The sequence below is a fragment of the Canis lupus genome, chromosome 37 (assembly GCF_003254725.2).
Source record: "Canis lupus dingo isolate Sandy chromosome 37, ASM325472v2, whole genome shotgun sequence".
NCBI lineage: Eukaryota > Metazoa > Chordata > Mammalia > Carnivora > Canidae > Canis > Canis lupus.
Genome location: NC_064279.1, coordinates 13,295,290 through 13,317,076, shown reverse-complemented (window position 1 = coordinate 13,317,076; position 21,787 = coordinate 13,295,290). Strand labels below are relative to the sequence as shown.

Genomic DNA, 21,787 nt, shown 5'->3' with positions numbered 1-21,787 from the left:
AGCACCCAGTCTGTGGTATTCTCTTCGGCAGCCCAAGTAGACTCAACATCCCCAAATGGAATGATGATGATGATGATGATGATGATGATGATGATGCAAACGGATACCTCTATCATACTTAACTATGTATCAGGCAAAATTCTAGATGCCTGATACGTAGTATTATGTATATTAGTACTAGCAATTAGTACTATGCAAGTACTAGTTGATTTAATCTACACAAGAACCTTATGAGGAAGGTACTTTTATTATTTCCATTTTATAAGTTAGGAAGTTGAGTTACACAGAGGCTATATAATTTATCCTGGCTATGCAACTAATAGGTAGTGGAACTAGTATTTGAACTTAGGCAGTCTGGCTCCAGAGGCCATATTCTAAATCACAGATGCTCCCTCTCTGAGAAGACAACAAACATTATGATATGAATGGTCATTTAATTGAGTGTGAAGATGGTACTAGATATTATTTTTTAAAGTAGGTTAAAATACACACAGTTATATATATAATTTCTTACAATGAATACTTGTATATATCACTATTCACATACATACACACACATATATAAATGACATAAGATATGTATATATATATATGAAATACTTCCAAAACTTATCTGTGGCTATCTCTGAGTGATAGAAATAATGATATTTTTTCTTTTTTTCCTTTTTTGCCTATTATATATTTTATGTAATAAACATATGTTTAGTTTCATTTGAAATTTGCTGTAACATACTTGCTTAAAGTTTGAGTGGAATATTTAAGTAACTAAATAAAGAGACAGGATGAGGAATAATGTGAAAAAAAATAATCCCTCTAGATGGAAGGGAGTAAATATCAAAAACAAGATTTTGAAGAGTGGGATAGAATTTCAGTGATGGTCAGGCAAGCTTAGTCAGAGACACCAAATTTTAGTATGACAAGTATCCAAGGTGGGGACTGAAGTCAACAACTTACAGATCTTGGACTTTTAACTATGTGGTCAATCCACTAATTTGTCACTATTTCTATTGTCCAGTTCAGGATTTCTAATTTTTGGCTAAGTCCCTTTAGTAAAATCACAAATGCTGTGTGAATTGATGAAAAGGGAGGTCAGTAAGGATAGTAACAGTAAGCTGTTACAGTTATTACATGCTCATACTCCCACATATGGAAAGTAGAGTGACATTTTTAGGTAATCTGGGTAAGACACCAAATTATATATATATTTTTTCCCATAGGTCAGGAGCTGGGAAACAAATGGAGGGCCCAGGGAACCCTCTTGGTGGGTAAGTGTGGGAGTGGGAGGGGAAGTTGGCTTGCCTGGGGACATTTGAGAATTAGAAAATGAAAGAAATTTTGACTGTTGAGGATTCGATAATCAGAGAAAAACAGTCCTGCTGTGCAAGTCACATATTCCCTTGATGCTCAATGATGGCTATCTGTAAAAATATTACAGGTCAAATCCCATCATGAGGAACTTTAGGAAGTTACCAGATCTTTCACGGGGCTGAAATTTACTGTAATCAACATCATTCGAAATCTCATTGCCAGTACTTGTAGGTCATTTCCCTAAGGTCAAGGACTGGACATAAAACAAAACAGAAGCCAACTTCCCTCAAAGATGAGGTGGTTCATTAAAGCTGCCCAAGCATGCAGGGCACGACAGAAAGGCACTCTTGCAGAAGCCAATCCTCTTTCCCCTCTGACATTTCCCCTTTTGCTTTTTCTTGTTCCCTAGAGAACTGAGCCAATTATAGTCCCTTGTAATTTGAGGGGGGAGGGTGGTAATCATATTTTACTCCTTATTTGTGCTATACTAGCTAGAGCCACTGTGTCATATTTCTTTTCCAGTTTGTATTATGTCACACAGTCAGATGTTGGATGTTTTCATTATCACAAGCTACTAAAATACTGGGAAAAGAGAATGGATTGTAACTGAGATTATATATATATATTTCATACACATACATAATATATACAAGAAAATTTCAATATAATAAGATCAATGAAGTATTATTACTATGGGCCATGGACCATTGGTCAGAGCATAGAATATTTTCATTGGACTAAATTTTGGGTTTCATTGGTATTCATAATAATAGTATTCATCTTATAATAGTAATGTACAACCCCCTGTGGTGTAATAAAAAGGGACATTTCCCAAAGTAGGAACTGAATTGAAAATACAAGCATGAGGCTCTGACATGTCTATAATGCCAAAAACTGCTTGTGTGTATATGAGTCAGCTGAGAAAGTTAGCCCTCAGTGGTGAATGTTCAATAGAATTCCAGGTAACATTGAGGGGGTTTTATTCATTTATCTATTCAAGACATTTATTTAGCATCTTCTGTGTGCATGGTACCATCCTAGGGTCTAGGGATTCAATAAATAAACATAAAGAGAGACAAATGTCTGCCTTTGTGGAAATTATGTTCTGGTAAATAACTAGTAAATAAATCTGGAAAATAAATGCAATAAATAAGAAACTATATACCATGTTGGAGATATGAAATAAAGGAAGCAAGACTAGAAGAGGGTGGTAATTTTAGCTAGAGTAGAAATTGAGGCTGCTTTTAGAATATAATTTTAAACAAACACCTGAAATAAAAAGAGGAAATCAGCATGAAGACTTCAGGGAAAGAGAATCTCAGGCAAAGGGAACAGCAAGGGAAAAAGCTCTGAATATGCCTGTGTGTTTGTTTGGAGAAATCAGACCAGTATGACTGGAGCAAAGTGACCAAAAATGAGTTCTAGAAGGTAAGTAAGAGAGGTAACAGGGGCCAGGTGATGTTGGATGTGGTAGGTCATTATTAGAGCTCAGAAGTCTCTGAAGGGCTTTGAAGAAAAGAAGCATGAGGAGCCAGTCATCTCCAAGTACAGTTATGGGCAATGTTATACACCATTAGCACAACAATAACCAGGTTATTTACTTTCCTGACTATAGTGTGATGATATATATAAAAATTATTTTTAAATAACAAAATAGCAAGCTTTTATTAAGGAGATTATTGTGTCCTATTACTATTTGAGGCTGAGAACAACCTCTATTATGAGATGCAAGTTTCTTCAAATTGTTGTTAAACCTAAATTAATCAGATTATCAGAATTTAAACTAGCTAATCCCAGATATTAAATGGAAACCATAGAATGTATACTATGCATTCATAATGTATTTATGATACTGCTTCTTTCCTATCAAGGACATACCTCATTTTCAAATTATAAGCAAGTGAACTGAATAATGATGGAGTACATTGGTCAAACTAACTCACAGAAAACAGTTATAAAATCTGGAAAACAATATTTAAACACGGACACACATACAACAATTGAAGGCTCAGGAGAGTGACCAAAAGAAAGCAAAAACTAGAGAGGCATCATGCCTTGAAAGAGGAAATATGAAGGATGAGATTTGCAAGTCGTGTTTTATCTAAAAGTACTGCCTAATCTACAAGAGGCTCAAGTGATAGAAAGCCACAGCCTTACAGGTTTGTGGGTGCCAAATAGAGGGAAATCATGGGAGGGAGGAAGCACCAGACAGGCTGAGACCCCAAATCTACATTAAAAAAATCTAACCAGATCCTAGGCTGTAGACTAAAGCACTCATGTTTAGAGAAAACCCCGGGGGAATCTGTAAAGAACAACCAGGATCTAGAAGTCTAAAATATTGAACAGAGATTTCAGCTCCTGTTCTACACAGAGGAGATAGAATTTGGAGTTTGAGTCTAGCCAAGCTAACTGAATTATAGAACAAATTTCACTTTTCAGAAGAACAAAATAAAATACAGGGTTCTACAACATATCATTTATAATGTCCAGTTTCACTAAATATGTGAGTCACTAATCATGTGAACAAGCAGGAAAATGTGACTCTCAGGTTCTGACACCCACTTCTGACATTATATGTGAGGGTTTTTTTCCCCCAACACATTGTCTCTTTCCCAATACCAGTCCTCCCATTCTTAGATAGTAACCATCTGGAGTAAGTCTGTGACTAATAGCCCACAAATTAAGGGGCTTAGTTTTATAAACCTGTTCCAACTTCAGGTGCCAGTCTTAAGTCCCAGGGTACCACCCACACTTCTGACTGACCATCTATAAATCAATTTCATAATTCTCCAGAATGACTCCTAGAGCTCAGGAAAGCAGTTTACTTACTATTACCAGTTTATTTCTGTACAACTCAGAAACAGCCAAATGGAAGAGTTGCATAGGACAAGTAATTAGAGGTGGGAGGAGGGGAGAGAGTGGCATGCCACCCACCTAGCACTTTCATGTATTCACCACCCTGGGAGCTCTCCAAACCCTATGGCTTGAGGTTTTTTGGGGGGTTTCATTTAGTAGGCATGACTGATTAAATCATTGGCCCTTGGTGATTGAACTCAACCTCTCTCCCCTCGCCAGAGGTAGAGGAGGGCTGAAAGTCCCAATCTTATAATCATGGCTTGTCTTTCTGGTGACCAGTCTGTACCTTGAAGCTATCTATAAGGCCCTCAGCTGAGAGTCATCTCATTATCAGACATTTTTATCACTCAGGAGATTCCGAGGGTTTTAGGAGCACTCAGGAGCCAAAACAAAGAACAAATATTTTTTATTGTATCCCAGTGACCTATACCAAGGGGAAAAAAGCAGTTATTAGAAACCAACCTTAAAATGATCCAAATGTTGTTATTAAATAGGCAAAGACTTTGATGTAAATGTCATAAATATATTCAAAGACTTGAGGGAGATATCTACCAATGATATGAACAGATGGGAACCCTAGCAGAGAAATTGAAACTATTAAAAAGAGCCAAAAGGAAAATTTAGAGCTAGAAAATACAATAACTGAAATTTTTAAATTACAGGATGGATCTAAGATTGGAGACAGAAGAAAAGAGCTGGTACACTTGAAAGCCGATTTTAAAAATGCAATCTAAAGGACACAGAAAAATATTGAAGAAAGATAAAAAGAATTTTAGAGACCTTTGGAACAATACAAAAAATTACCAGATGTGTAACTAGAGTTTCAAAAAGAAAGAATAGAGAGCATGGGAAAGAAAAAATACATGAGAATTCATGGCCTAAAACCAAATTTGGTGAAAGACATCAATTGACAGAGCCAAGCAGTTTCAATAAACCCAAAGCAGGATAAAATAGAAAAACAGACCAAAGTACATTACAGTCAAACTTCTGAAAAACCAATGACAGTGACACAGTCTTGAAAGCACACTGAAAGAAATGACACATTACATACAGTAGAACCATGATAAGAATGATTTCTGACTTTCCAAAAGAAACAATGGAGGCCAGCAGACAATGGCACATTTCTAAAGTGCTGAAATACAAAAACTGTTAACCCAGAATTCTGTGTCCAGTGAAAATGTCTTTCAAGATTGAAAGCTAAAATAAGGTATTTTAAGATGAATAAAAACTAGCATTTGTTACTAACAGATTTGTACTTCAAAATATATTGAAGAAAGCTCTGCTTGGCTGAAGAGAAATGATGCTGCCATATAAATGAAAAACTGAAGATTTTGAAATAGAAAACATGTGGGTTAAATCTAATATATATATTACAGATATATATATACACACACACAATATATAGTTCTTTCAGACAGAAACCATATATATACATATAATATATACATATATGCCATATATATTTTATATACATATATATTATATATAATAGATTCTTGTTATTCACAGTAGGTATGTTTTGTAAAGTAGCCATGCACACTAAATTAGCAAATACAGAATCATTGCTCCTAGGAGAAATACAGTTGGTTCCAGTGAGCCTCTGCTCAAAACTTTTTCATCAACCAATCAATATATAATTTTATTTTATGTGTGTTTCTGTTTAAAGGCAAATTATTTAATATGTATTATTGATCCATTAGCATTGAACTCAACTGACAGCATTGTAAGTCATCCCTGAATAAAATTTGTTTATCTAACACATGTATTTTCTCATGTTCTTCTTGCTTTTAAGAACTCCTACATCAGAATGGAGAATCCAGAAATAGACCCATACTTAAACGGTCAATTGGTATTTGACAAAGAGTCTATATGCAGAATATTCAAAGAATCTGATGTTCAGAGTACAGAGGATGGTCACTTCACAAAAGAAGAGTTACAGATAATCAGTAAGTACATAAAACGGTTTCATCATCATTCTCCATGGAGGAAAAGCAATTAAAACCCCAATGAGATCCTACTACACACCCACCACAATGGCTGAAATTTAAAAGGTGGGCAAATACCAAAAGAGAGCAGGATGTGAACAGTCAGAACTGTTCACTGTCCATACACTGCTGGTAGGATGGTAACATCATGTATTCTTTGACTCCACAATTCCATTCCTCATTATTTGTCCGACTGGAATTCAAACCAATTTTTGCCAAAAGACATGTACAAGGTGTTTTTTGCAGCTTTTCCCACAATAGCTAACAACTGAAAACGCTCCAAGAGGCTAATAGATAAACTGTGGTACAGTCATACAACGAAATACCACTTAGCAAAGAACTGCCTACACATGCAAGCATATGGGCAAATCTTGTAGACATCCTACAACACGAAGAAAAAGAACAAATAATACACATTATATGATTCTGTTTACATGATGTTCTAAAACAGGCAGAGATGTCTGTTAAGAAAGTAAAAAATGTCTAAGATGACTTAGTCATGTCATAAGGGAACTTTCTGGAAAGATGAACATCTGGGAAGATGAAATTTAAAACAGGGCAAGAGTTGCATGAGTAAATGCATTTGTTAAGATCGTGCCCCTAAGATTCGTGCATTTTAGGGTATATCCATTTAGCAAAATAGTAAATAGAAATAACAATCGCATGAGGGGTAGGGAGTAAGTAGAGGTTTAGATGGAACGAGAATAGCAGAATGTTGATGACTATTAAAACAGGGTAATGGGCATACAGAGGTTCCGTATTTGATTTTATTTACTTTGGGTTTGAAATTTTCTGCAAAATTATTATTTTAATGTTTATAAGCTAGGAAATCTGTGGCACGTGGGTGGCTCACCCAGTTAAGTGTCAGACTCAATTTTGACTCAGGTCATGATCTTGGGGTCATGAGACAGAGCCCTGAGGCTCCACACTCAGTAGAGCATCTGACACTTTTATTATGACTTGTTAAATGTTTTATTTTTAAGTTCTTTGAAAGAAAAGTGTCCCAGTTGAAATTTGTTTTGTGGTTTTACCATTAGCATCCCAGCAACAAATATCTCTGTGCTCACCATGTCCGGGTTCTTTGCTGAACACCTTTTAGGAAAACCCTCATAGGTGTGGTTGTCCCTGGGCATGGGGAGCTGAGAAGATTTTCTTGGGACAGGCATTGAAGTGTTGGGATTAGGTCACTAAGAGACTCCAAAGTGTGTTGTTTGAGGAGTTTCATCAGAAATGAGGGCACCCAGGGAATGGGTTACCCAGAGACATGACCTGCCCCAGTTGTAGTCATCCTTGGGTTTCTCTGTGACACCTGCCACCACAACCCCAAAGGGCAGGGTGTGCAACTGGTTTTTTGTTGTTGTTCTTGGACCTATACAGACTCCTGTGTTCTTTACCCAAATCCTCTGAGAATAGAAAGGGATTTTTGTCTTGTCAAAGCAACTTTTTAACATTCTTAGGGCTTCTCTTAAGAAATTTTTCTGGGCAAAGTAAGGGATGAAGTCTTTTCTGTTGACATGACATGAGCAGACAGTTAGCAGCTGCTTCTGAGCTCGTGCTTCTTTCCCATCCACTGCCCCCCAGACCTGGTCCTGCTGGAAGTGGGATGCAGCCTGCAGGCCCTACCCTTCTGGGTGCCATCTGGTCCTTGCAGAGTAAGAATCTGAATGGAAGTAGATAAGGGGACATAGATGGCTAATGTCACAGTGCATGGTTCACAGTTTGGGGACCAGTTATTGCCAAAGCCACTTCCCTTGAGGTCCCTGGAGATAGTGAGAGAGGGGGAGGGAAAGAGGGGTGGGGAGAGAGAAAGATTGGAGACAAAAAGAAAAGAGAGGGGATCCCTGGGTGGCTCAGCGGTTTAGCACCTGCCTTCGGCCCAAGGCGTGATCCTGGAGTCCTGGGATCGAGTTCCCCATCAGGCTCCCTGCATGGAGCGTGCTTCTCCCTCTGCCTGTGTCTGTGCCTCTCTCTCTCTCTCTGTCTCTGTCTCTCATGAATGAATAAATAAAATCTTAAAAAAAAAAAAAGAAGAAGAAGAAAAGAAAAGAGAAAGACTTGGCCGGGCAGCCAGCATAGTGAGTCTCAGTTACATCCATCGGGGCTCCAAAGTCTTATGCACACACTCAAATTGAATGGAGCAGAGACACTGGCCCTCTGTCCCCAGTGGAAAGAACATTCAGCCTTCCTGGATCCTGGATTGTCTGAAACCAACGCAGTAAGAGCATCTGAGATGAAGGAGAGGGAGCCTTCCTAGCGATGCCCCGAAATCACTAAAAACAAAAAAGCCTCATCAGTTATGTGGGCAGAAATTGGCTTTTTTTTCTTCACATGCTTAATCTCTGTTTTCACATCGTATCAGCGATTGTGACTTCTCTAGTTTCATTTGGCTTAAGACCGTAATTCACTTTATAGAGCAAGAGATCTTTGAGTTTATCCCTTTTCCATCTGCTCTCCCTCCGCTTCCTCCACCATTAAGACCCCCAAGTATTTAATTAAAATTAAGTTAGCTTTTCTAAGAAGGTGGAGGGAATCGGAGCCGGAAAGGATCTAGGAGAAGGATCTAAACACCAAAAGGGCCAAGAAAATTGTTTAAAACCGGATCGAAAACTGTCTCTCTGGCTTCCTCTTTCTCTCTCTTTTCTTCCCGCTGCCAAGTAAACCTTTGCCTGATTACAGTAAACACCTTCTTAACAGATCAAAAGGAGTGATTTTAAAGTGAGTTGCTTACTCACAAAATTCATTATGGTAATGCCTCATCATATTTAGCTGAGCCCACTTCCCCGCCACCTCCCTTTGATCTGCCACTGTGGCCTCCTGGCTGTTCCCGCAGTTCATCTACATTTTGTTGGCGTCAGGCTTTCTCAGTACCCAGGCCTCGGGTTTGTGAACAGCCCAGTAGAATTAGAAGAGCCAGCCTAGAGACTGGGTTTTCTCCCAATCCCTTAAAAATAGATATATTTTGAAATGTCAGTAACAACACATGTTAGATGTTTAACTCTTCCTTCCCGCTCCTGCCCCCAGGAATTCATCCTTTTTACTACTTCCCATGGAATCCACCCCACAGTGGCTCTGTTTCACCGTAGCTCATGTCTGCAATGCAGGCTTCTTGCAGAGCTTTATTTATTATTAATGATACAACAATTTACAGCGTGCCAGCCTCCTCAACCTCGAAGTACCTTACAGATGCAGAGTGAAGGGAGGCCGCCCACTGCCTCTGCGCTGAAAGACGCCACCAGACACGCAAGAAACCACCTCCAAAAAGAGAGTCACTTTGCCTGCGTGGTCCCCTAGGATTGCTCTGGCTGGCAGAGGCACCAGCGGTGGGGACTGCGGACGAGTGACTGGGACTCTAATTTGCAATGGCATAACCTGACCTTTGGGAAGGCAGAGCGTTTTGATCTGATTTCTGCAAATGACTTACCTGCGGGTATTTCTCTGTTGCTCAGTGTCCTGCTCAATAAAACGGGTGGAAGATAACGTGCTTCCTTTTACCATCTGCCTACATCCCCCGAGTCACCAGCTGCCCAGCTCAGCCCCCCAGATGCCGTTTCTTAGTCCTCACTGTCCTTGATCTCTCTGCAGCATTGGGAACTACTGACCATCCTGCCCTCCAAGTCCACGAAACTCTGGCCTCTCCCAGTTTCTATGATGCTAGATTCCCTGCCTCTTCTCCTCTTGGCCCTTCGTTTATTTCGTCAGTACTTCTCAGGCTGTCCATTTTCTGGTCCCCTTTTCTTATCGCTCTGTGACCATTAACAGAACTCTCCCCCTGCTGGTAATGAGGATGATGATGATCAAGTCAATTCCTTTATGGCTAGGGAGATTTCGAATTCCAACATTTCCACATTATATCCTCATATGCTACAGAAACCCCTTGAACACTGGTGGGACACCTCATCACACTGCACTGTTACCACTTACGTCAGGTTCTGCTTGTCTGTGTCTGTGAGCTCTGTGGGGGTGGGGACCGGACCTGTCTTAGCTCCCTTTGATAATCACCTGACCCATGATAGAAGTTAAAGGAACAAATGGGTATTATTGGCCTTCTTTTACAGATAATGTTGTATTTTATGCATAACCCTGATATATATATATTAAGATTTTATTTATTCATTCATGGGAGACAGAGAGAGAGAGAGAGAGAGAGAGAGAGAGAGAGGCAGAGACACAGGCAGAGGGAGAAGCAGGCTTCATGCAGGGAGCCTGATGCGGGACTCGATCCCAGGACTCCAGGATCACGCCCTGGGCCGAAGGCAGGTGCTAAACTGCTGAGCCACCCAGGGATCCCCGCACAACCCTGATATTTAGAGATTTGCCCAAAGTCACAAAGCCTAGGGATATCAAATACCATCCAGGTTTCTGACTCCACATCCACTTATCTTTATACTTAATCCTAAATTGCTAAAAGCAGTGAAACCTGAATTTCTCTCTGTCACACTATATAACTAACAGTCTTCATAAAATCATGGGAGGGAAGCTTAGAGTTCATCTACACTACTGATTCCTAGCTTTACCTGATCATGAGTGTCTCTCGATGTGTATGAGAATAATGCTAGTTTCTGGACCCCTCCTCAGTTCCACTACATTCAGAGGAAGGGCCTAGAGAATTGGGTGTTTAAACAGCTTCTCCCTCTCTATCATTCTATACCCATCACTACTCTGAGACTGCTGGTCCTGACTTCAACTCCAAAGAGGGAAATGAAAGCTGTGGATCCAAAGGGACTCCACTTGGCAGCAGAGATAAAGGAAGAGAAACCCAATCCTACATGTATAGATGATTCTCACCAATAGGGGAATTTAGGAAACACAATTCAAATCAGTGGCCCTGAAAGCGTGATCCCAAGACCATCAGCATCACCTGGAAACTTATTAGAAATGCAGATTTTCAGGCCAACCCCAGATCTATCAAGTCTGAAATGAATCTGAAGATGAGGGGTTATGCTTTAACAAGCCCCCCAGGTGAATCTGATGCATCCTCAATTTTGGGACAGGCATCCTCAGATACCATCTAAAACAGGTGAGACTATTCTAATTTACAAAAGGACATAACTGTATCTTCAGTAGCTCTTTCCAGTGATTGTTACAAGGGACCTAGCTCCCTGCCACTCTTCCCAAAGGCCACGTTTTCTTGTTCTGAGCCCAGCACTTCATAGAATGGGGGTTTATATCTCTTCATGAGTCAGATAGTTCATGTTAATAATTTCTTTAATGGTACTTTAAAAAAATATTTATATATTTATTTTAGAGCGATTGCATTTGGGGGCAGGGGGCAGAGCAGACTCTGTACTGAGCGCGGAGCCCAACCCAGACCTGAAATCATGACCCAGGATCACGACTGGAGCCAATACCAAGAGTCAGACACTTAACTGACTGCACCACCCAGGTGCCCTTCTTTTAAGGTATTTGGAATACTTAATTGTAGTGACCCTTCCCAGCTGTTTAATATCCAATCAAGCAGTTATGCAAATGTCTTGTTTGTTGGTCACCATCATGGGCAAACACTGTTCAGCCCTGGGCCTGGAATGGACAAAGGGCTCAACAAATAATTGTTAAATTTTTGAAAAGGAACTTTTTGGTTGTGGTATGGGATTCTGCTCAGAGGTTGCCACAGAGAACAGAATTCACCAGGTCTACTCTCCTTGCTCTGCAGGTCGGTATTACTGACCCTTTCCTCCCTGTTTCCCACCATGCCTGATGCTTTGCTTCTCCCCTGTACTTCTGTTTGCCCTCCTCATCTGCTGCCCAGACTCTGGGGCCCTACCTTTCCTGCCTTTCATTTCATTAGGGTCCAATCACTCCAATTCACTGAACATATTTCTGATTCCACTTCCCAAGGTGCAGGTGACCCCATTCTCTCCAGTTCTCTGTTTCCTGCAGGGGCAAAGGATTGTATGTCTCATCCTTTAACCCTACTCCAAAGCAGAGTCCTTTGGTTCATCCTTCTCCATCTCCCACTTTAGAGATGAAGTCAGATTCAGCAGACCCAGAAAACTCATGTGGATAAAATGGCAGGGAAGGAGAAAAGGGGTACATGCCAAACAAATTGAATCACATGTGTGTAGGTAGTCTGTTATTAACATGCATTAAGCACTTGGGCATGCTAAGTGCTTAATACATGTCAATAGCTATAATAGTTAGACACATCTTGAGGATACGGCATTGTGTTTATACCATCCCTGCCTGGGTAGCTATTTAACATGGTCAGTTGGACATCTGGACTCAGGCCAGTTGGTACCCAGTTGATCTTTGCTAAGAAGTGATTGCAGCTGCTACAGCCCAGGAACCCCTTGTAATGCTGCCCGGTGCCCAGCAGGGAGATGCAATTGTCCAGTGAATAGATTTAAGAAAAGGACTAGGAATAGAGTTTCCCAGGCAGCAGTTGAAAAGCTAATCCTTCCCTTTCTAACGACAACTACAAAAGAAAATGAAGAAAAATGCAGTGTACTGTGAGAATCAATTGAGATGGGAAATATTCAATAATTTATAACACTTCTATAACATGTTTTCCTATAAAATTTAACTAAATTGAATCTTAATTTTTATATCAGAGAATCTTCCTACCTCATAACCACATGGCTATTAGGTATGTGCTTAGTTAGCTGGAAGACCACAAGAAAAAAAATGATTATTGATGGGTTAGAGCCTTCCCATAGAGAGGGACAGGTTTGAGTCAGTATATGAAATGAGAACTGCTAATGGCATCAGGACATCTGGGTTTAACCACAGCCTTCCGAAATTACTAGTTTCATAATATTTGATGAGTCTCAAAAGCTTTCTGAGCTTCAGTTGCTTCTTCTATAAAATGATTCCTCCCACACCTATTTTGAGAAAAATAAGAGATGATACAGACATATAGAAATAAATATTCAGGGCACCTGGGTGGCTCAGTCAGTTGGGTGTCTGCCTTTGGCTCGTGTCATGATCCTGGGATCAAGCTCCTCATTGGAGCTTAGCAGGGAGTCTGCTTCTCTCTTTCCCTCAGCATCCCCCACCCCCACTTGTGTGCACACTCTCTCTCAAATAAATAAAATCTTAAAAAAAAAAAGAAATGGATACTCAGGTCTTGCTGTAATAGTACAGTAACAAACAATCCCATGATTTTAGCAGTTTACAATATTGATCTCCACCTCGTGGAGTTTGGAATCATCTGTGGTTCAGCTGAGCTCAGCTAAACAGGAGTTCAAGTCAGCCTCTGATTCCAAGACCCAGCTGAAAGTATAACGGCCATGTAGGTTATGTTGTTCTTTCTCAGGGCCATTGGCTGTGATGTAAGAGAGCAAGTGCAACTTGCTATGACTTCTAAAGCCTGAACTTGACAGTGACACACTCACTTCAGCACACATTCCACTAATCAAAGCAAGCTCCATAGCCGGGCCCAGTGTCATTTGGGCAGTGAAGTATCCTCAGCCCAGAGAAAATCCATGGCCTGGGTGGAAAGGAAGACAGAATTTTGAACAAATATTATAACCTATCCCAGTGCATGGAATTATTCTGTAAGATAACAGTTGGATGTTGAAGTGATAATGATTACTTTAGCCTTGGTTGGTTAACAGTACGAACTTGTCTAACAAAAGATAAGATTTGGAGCTTTGTAGAGAACAGAACACTCAGGCACATACTTCCACATTATAATTTTTTTCTTTAAAGACTTTATTTATTTATTAATGAGAGACACAGAGAGAGAGTCCAAGACGTAGTAGGCAGAGGGAGAACGAGGCTCTCTGTGGGGAGCCTGTTGCAGGAACTCGATCCCAGGATTCCAGGATCATGCCCGGAGCCAAAGGCAGGTGCTCAACCACTGAGCCACCCAGGTGTCCCCCAATTTTTTTTATTTGAGTATATGTGCCACACAATATTACATTAGTTTTAGGTGTACAACATAGTGATTCCACTATGTTATGCTATGCTCACCACAAGTGTAGCTGCCATCGGTCACCATACAACACTGTTATAACATCATTGACTGTATTTCCTATGCTGTGCCTTTTATTCCTGTGACTTGCTCATTCTGTCACTGAAAACCTGTATCCTCTACTCCCCCTTCATCCATTTTACCCCTCCTCTCACCGTGCCCTCTGACACCCATCAGTTTGTTCTGAATATTTACAAGGCTGATTTTGCCTTTTGTTTGTTTATTCATTTGTTTTGGTTTTTTAGATTCCACATCTAAGTGAAATCAAATGCTGTTTATCTTTCCCAGTCAGACTTATTTTGCTTAGCATAATACTCTCTAGGTCCATCCATGTTGTTGCAGACAGCACAATCTCATCCTTCTTTATGGCAGCATAATATTTCATTGTATATAAATGTTACAGTTCTTGATCATAATCTCAAAGGCTGGATTTCCAGAAAACTAGGTGTGGATCTAATAGCCAAGCAGACACAGGTTGGTAGGTACTGATATAGGGTCTGATCAGTGAGCACAGTTTCTTGAGTCTTCTTAATCCCTCATAGGAGATGTATTGGAATTCTGTTATTCAGGAGAAGGAACTGTCAGGAACCAGGAAGCTCCAGAATGAGGGCTTAGAAAACCTCTTATATGACTAGCTGTGTCACATGAAAAGCCAGCATGGGTTCTTCACATAGTTTTATAAGCCATGCCACCTGTTGTGCATTTCTGCAATAGGTAACATCCCACTTTTTGGTATACTCACTGCTACTTCATGACTTCACCCAGACTGAGGGCATGTGTGATAAACATCTCCTGTGCTACCATTCCAGGAGGGGCAGGGCACAGAGGGCCTGGTCAGGGCTCTCTACCCACTCTACAAATGCTCCTTAAACATGCAAGTGCTTGCAAACTGGCAGGAATGGTGGTATCTAGTATCAAAATGATAAATATACTTGGCAAATAAGGGGAGTGATTAGAAATAAACAGGATGAATTTTGTTAGTGACACAGTAAACAGGGATGCAAAACAAAATTGAAATTTTCATAGGCAAGTGTGAACCAACTATACACAAAAATGACTGGAAAAGATAGAAGTCCCCGTGGCAAGGCAAATGCTTATTGTGATTTTGCCAAATGACCATTATCCTACTCTACAGCAGTATTCAGGTCCCAGCCCAGAGCCAGAATAATAAATACAGAGAGAGTGCACTTTTTTTTTAGAAGGATAGAGTGCAGAAAGGAAAAGAGATTTTAAAAGGATTTTCTGCAGTCTAGACATCATTTATGTAAAATATCTTGTATCTAGTATCTATTATGTTCCTTGTACTGTACTAGGTGCTGAAGACACCAACATGAAGGACAAGGTCCCTACCCATGGGAATGTACAACCCATTACAGTCCAGTCCATGTGTGTAATCACATGTCCTACACATGCAGGAAATGCAGGAGGTGGACATGAAAACAACAGTTGCAAAACGCAGTGATTATGTGCTTGAATAAAGTTTACCAAAGCATTGTCTGTCTTCCTGCCCAGTCATCACCAGCCAAGAGAAAACTGGAAAACTGAGGGAACAGGGGCAGTTAGAGCTAATCCAGAGATTCAGATGTTCTTCAGGTAGGTTTGGTCTTAGCACAAACTGGACTACTCTGGTTAGTGGACCTAGGGGTCTAATAAGATTAAAGTGAATTAAATGGCTAGAAAAATCCAGGGAAGAATAATTGTCACCATAGGAGTCTGTCTGACTTTGGGCAGGGGCACATTCTCAGCAAGGCCCTATGGAAAGTATGAGGATGAACATGAAGTGCTCCTGCCTTCAAAATGTGCATGGTCTAGGAGTTTAGGCATGTATCTTACCTCTCTAGCAAGCTGTAACAAGCTTGCAGAGTTAAGCCCTGTCTTGTTCCTTTTTGTACTACTTCCAGCCTCTAGCAGAGTTCTGAGACCAGAAAGAAATAATTAACACTAGAGATACATGAATAAAAAAGGAATTGGGGTGAGAAGAGTATAGATGAATCTGAAAAGTCTGAAATTTAACTACAATCCAAGGCCATGGTTGGTTTCAGAAATATATACCTGTTGGTGCTTTGGTTCTTATTCTCACCTTAAGTGCCTCTATAACCACTTAAGTGGCCATCATACCCTCTCTAGGGCCAGAAATTGAGAAAAGATATTAAAATGGTACCATGTTACTATCAACTTAACCCTCTTATCATCTCTGTCACTCTGGGTGTGGGACCACAGGGGAAGAAGGAAAGGTGGAAGGAAAAGTAGATCAGGGCAAAGAGAAATCGTCTGGCAAGATTTGACTCTGCTCAAGAGTAGAAAGAAAGTAAAAACCGTAGCATGGGGAAAAGCTTGAAACTTAGAATCAAACAGAAGTGGGTTTAAATCCTACTAAATTTACTGCATGGATTACCTCTTGGATAATACCTCCATTTTCTAATCTGTACAATGGATATGAGAATATCTATTTTGTAAAATTGTTGTGAGAATTCAATGAGATCATATATGTGCAAGTATTTAGCCCTGTACCTGGTGGATAGTAAAAGACTAACTATGTCAGATACTTCTTCTACTATAAAATATAAAATAGGGGTGTTCTTCAAGTCCTGAATTTCAAAATAGAGAAATAAAGCGACTCACATATGATGTCTTTCACAAAAAAAAACTTGCTCTCAGAAAAATTCAATAGTGGTGAGCATGTGCTATTTCTGCCTAAACCTACAATCCACGTGGCAAAAGTATCAGTAGGAGAAGGGTGTGTGCATATCTGTAAACCATTAAGAGGGTTACATGAGTTAATAAATGGAAATGGGTTGAGTGTTGCCTGCCAGCTCAATTATTATTGTTGTTGATTATTATTATTACTATCATTAGTACTAGTGGTATCAGTATTATTGGCTGAATTGGCCACTCAAATTTCTTGCAAATAACTGACCAATCTCATTACAGATGGAGCCCAAGCTTTATAACTCAAAGGCTCAGATGGGTTGAGGGTGTTCAGGAAGAAGAAAGAGAAAAATGAATGTTTTGGCTCTGAACACCACTGTTTCTGGTACTGGGGCACTGATCCTCTATATGGCTACCGGGAAATTTGAACTAATATGACAGTCATTTGTGGACCATTTCCAGGGTGCCTGCATTTGCCTTGGAAGGAGGTGCTCTGGCCATTTTCCAGGAGGACTGACGGAAAATCCCAGTTAGTGGTTCAGGTTTGGGATTTAACCCTTCAGCCTTTCTGAGAAGGAGGGTTTTTTTGTTTTGATACAAGGGCAGGGGAGCCACAGTGATAAAGCACAGAAGAACCTTAGAAATTATAAAGCATAATTGTCAGTGCTGTAAAACACCATTGTTGTTATTTTACCTCTTTGACTATGACTCTTTCATTATCAAATGGTCTGTGTGTAGCCCCTGTTTCTACAGGTGCATGAAATGTGAGAGAATGCCACTGGGAGATTCATTTTCCAACAACTAGAGATGAAGAAGGTACATCTCCCCATTTCTTTGTCGATGCTAGCATCCGTCTTGTGGGACTCGATCCCGGGTCTCCAGGATCACACCCTGGGCCCAAGGCAGACACTCAACTGCTGAGCCACCCAGGCATCCTGAACTGACATGATTTTAAAGGAATTTTAGCTGTAAGGGATCAGGAAAGGGAGCAGGCTGATAGGTTATGTTTTTGTGACCAGTTCTCCATACTGCAGCAAGAATAAACAGGATTCAGGCATCGTAGCTCAGATTTCCTACAATGTAGGAAAAGTAGTAAGGAATAGAGGTAATGGATCTTGTCCATCTACCCTCCCCATCTTATTCATCTCTACCTCTTCCCAAGAGAAGTGTGTCTGTAGCTAAAACTCTTTACCTGGGCTCCTAAGTCTTGTTGAGGTAAGAATTTAAAACCAGAGCTTCCTCTCCAGGGTTCATTTGGAAGCAAAGGGCTCTGACAGGGGCATACATCCAAAAGCCATTTTAAAAATATATTATCATGTAAAACCTCACAACAGCTTGATTCAGTTTGAGAAAAACTCAGGTTGAACATCCAAAGGTTGACAACTTGAGTCAATAGAAGGAAGTTCTCAAAAAAAAAAAAAAAAAAAAAGAAGGGGGTTCTCAAAGCTCTGATGAAGTCACCCCAGTTTTGGAGAGCATAGTTCTGAGCCCCAGCATAGTCCCTGGATGGTAGCTGCCTCAGCCCTCAGCAGCAATGAGCTTTGCGTCATGGTGTTAGCAGTGTCTCGGCCAAAGCCACATGGCCCCGTAGGAGCCATATCCCTAGGGAGGTAGGGCCTGGTGGGATTGTTGGATGTGAGTCCATTTGCACTGAAACAAATTTTCGCCTCTGCTTCTTCAGCTATTTGCTCTGTCAGCAACTTCACAGTGGCCTTGGCTCCTAAAGCTGGTCATCAAAAGATCACGATCAAAGAGAACCCTTAGCACAGAGTACAGGCCACCTGCCTAGAAAATGCCTCAGTGGGCATCCTCCCCCTTCCATTCCAAGTGTCCACAGTGTCCCACAATTTTCTGCTCTTCTCTCTGATGCGAGCTCCAGGCATCAGTCTGTGTTATTAGATTTAAGTAGCCAGGTCAACAGCATGCATCGCCAGCCCACCTCCCAGCTGGGGGGGCTATTGCTGAGTCTCTTTTGTACTTGAGGTTTTCATTTCAACTCGTGTCTTCCTCCTTCCAAGGGCGGTGGCATTAAGGATCATTAGGGTAAGGCAGCTGAGAACATGAAGCAGGGTTGATCATGAAACCAAAGACTAAATCTCTGTGCTCGCCAGACCTGGCACGACCTTGTCTACCTCCGGGCTTCTGTGTGCCTGGAAAGGAAGACTCCTGCTTTAAAGCAGGTGCTCCCCAGTGGCAGGGGGCGGGCACTGCTGAGATCAGATGTGCTGTGGCATTAATGCTCTGAATTTACAAAAGGCTGTTTGTGAAATGCCCTGCAGCTTTATTTCTCTCCCCTGGATGCATGAAATCCTGGAAGGTCCAAGGATGGGGCTGGTATTAATAGAGTGAGACCTCAACTAATTGCAGAGCATGTACTGCAATACCGTATTTGATACTAGAAACTACGTTAGCAGAAGTAGAAGTAATATAGAGACACATGGAGGCATTTAGGATGTCAGAGAGAGGGAGTTATAAAAATAAATTAGTTAAGCTAGCAACAAATGAGCTGGAAATGTAAAACATGCATCTGAAATCTCTTGGGTCAAAGGTAGGGAAGGAAAGGAGATTGCTTCAAGTCAGAAGAGGAGGGAACCCAGCATGAAAAGAAAAGAAAAAAAAAAGGAAAAAAAAGGAAAAGAAAAGAAAGGAGGAAGTGGCTAGAGGGCTGCTTGGAGAGCAGAGACTTCTCCAAAGGGGAGAAAAAGCTTGAGGATGGAGGGAAAGCCAGAGCCACATGTGTTAACAAGCATCAAATAGACATATCTAAGCCCTCAACATGTGGTAAGAAGCCTCTAGCAGCCACACCTTGCCCCAAACTGACCATCTTGCCCATGGAAGTGGGAAGATCTGGGAAAATCCATTTGAGCTCCGTGCAAAAGACAGAATTAGCCGGACCTTCAGGTCTGGCTTTGCTGACAGGGCTCCCTCTTCCTCTGCTACTCTTATTCTTCATTTTGAAGGTATGTGCACACACGTACATGCCCCAAATCTCAATACCCCTTTCAAAAAAAAAAAAAAAAGCCATTCTGGGGGAGGAGCAAGCTCAGTTCACTGGAATGTGTAACTGTAGTAGGTCTTTGTGAAGAGATGGCTCTTTTGGATTTTCTTGGTTTTTGTTTTCCCCCCTGAAAAAAAAAAAAAGTATGTAATTCATTTTAATTTATTTTTTATTTTTACTGTAGTCAAACATGTAGAATTGTGGTTTGGGCTCATTATTTGCCTAGCTGATTTGATTAACTTTCCATTGTACGTCAGGAGCTATTTATCCCATTATTTAAAAGTTTTCTACTGCACTGAGAAATTTGGAGGGAAGGTTCGGATCTGATCAATCCCCAATGCCTCATCCCCCTGCTTGCTGAGATCTGATTCTGCTTTCTGAGCTTTGTGTCACAATCATAGATGAAGATATTATATGCGTAGGCCTGGTTAAATGACACAGTAACTGAACGTCTTTCACCTTGATTAATCTGTCAGTCAGCAAGGGTAAGAAACTGAGAGAAAATTCCTTTTAGTTGGGGGAGGGGTTGTCTGGAGCTTAAGGGTTTCTAACTGAATTCCTAAAGGAGGATGGAAGGTGATGTCAAGTGAGGGGGGAAAAAAGTGAATAAAGTTTGAGGATACTGAGGTTTTTGTCATTTTTGCTCCTTGTCCAGGAAACAGACAGATGGAAACTGTGGCATTTGATTCACATGCTCCCATACTGCATTATTCATACAGCCTTGTGTTTTGTTTTCATTTGTTTGGTATTACAAACCGAATTCATTCATTTGACAAATACTTGTTGAGTGTCTATCTATGAGCCATGGTGACAAGGTAGGTCTTGTATTATGCACTTTTTGACAAATAAATAAGTCTTTTTCTCAATGATTTTTTTGGTAAGAGCAATACTGTGAATGAATGTAGATGCTTAGATGAACACAGACAGAGGATAATTCTCCAGGATCATGTACATAACCTCGTAGAATCCCTGATTTATCAAGGACATTAATAGTCATTGGTCCTGTTTTCCTGTCTGATATGTGATCTCACACTAATACACCATTAAATATGCTCCCTGAATGCTTTCAGTGGCACAGAACTTATTATCTATCAAGACTACCATCTTAGGGCACCTGGGTGGCTCAGTTGGTTAAGTGTCTGCCTTCTGGAACCCAAGTCATGATCCCAGGGTCCTAGGATTGAGCCCTGCATCGAGCTTCCTGCTCAGCAGGGAGCCTGTTTCTCCCTCTGCCTCTCTCTGTTTCTCTCCTTCTCATTAATAAATGAATAAAATCTAAAAAAAAAAAAAAGACTACCATCTTGGGGTGTCTGAGTGGCTCAGTTAGTTGAGCCTCTTCTGCCTCTTAGTTTCAGCTCAGATCAGGGTCCTAGGGTGGAGCCCCATGTTGGGCTCTGCACTCAGTACAGAGTCTGCTTGAAAAGTCTCCCCCTTTGTGCCTCCCCCCATGCGCATGTGCATACCCGGAGCCCTCTCTCTCTCAAATAAATAAATAAATCTTAAAGAAAAAAAAAGGCTGCCATTTTTATGGTGGCTCTGATTGCTAAACAATTCTTTCTTGTGTTGAACTAGAAGTTCTCTGTCTATGACTCCTTTCACTGAGTCCCATTTTTGTCCATCAGTGCTATCCAGAAAGTCTAATGTTTTCTCTCTCTCGGCAGCCATTCCTTTATTAGAAGATGATCCTCATGTACTTTCCACCATCAAGTCTCTTCTCTAGATTCAACATGCTTCATTCATTCAAGAATTCTTTGTATCATGGTTCTCAAATTCCTTTGCCAACTTTGGTGATTTGCTATTTACCAACTATCTTCTGAAAATGTGATAAAAAATATTCCAAACATATTTTCTGACCAGTTTAGACATTAGTGGGGCTTAGCACCCTTGTTTGGCATATTTTTCATTTATGAATGCAGACTAAGTGTGTATTCAATTTTTTGGATGCCTCCTTACATGGTTGGCTCACACTGAGCTTACAGGAAATCATGGTTCCCAGGTTGGTAGTGACCACGCTTGCTGCCCTTTAGCCACATCTTTGCCATCTGTACACATTCACTTACTTTTTTTACTCAAATACAG

The 21,787-nt window shown here is 40.7% G+C and overlaps 2 long non-coding RNA genes across 2 annotated transcripts in view; one reads left to right on the top strand and one right to left on the bottom strand.

Annotated features, from left to right (window-relative positions):
• The window catches only part of LOC125754491 (uncharacterized), a 42,064-nt gene that overhangs the window by 18,188 nt on the left and 2,089 nt on the right, over window positions 1-21,787 (top strand). The window contains exons 2-3 of the long non-coding RNA XR_007408856.1: window positions 1,218-1,265; window positions 5,957-6,110. This is a non-coding gene — a long non-coding RNA (uncharacterized LOC125754491). The remainder of the gene's footprint in view (window positions 1-1,217; window positions 1,266-5,956; window positions 6,111-21,787) is intronic.
• LOC125754490 (uncharacterized) overlaps window positions 13,769-21,787 on the bottom strand; it is a 64,477-nt gene continuing 56,458 nt past the window's right edge. The window contains exon 2 of the long non-coding RNA XR_007408855.1: window positions 13,769-19,835. This is a non-coding gene — a long non-coding RNA (uncharacterized LOC125754490). The remainder of the gene's footprint in view (window positions 19,836-21,787) is intronic.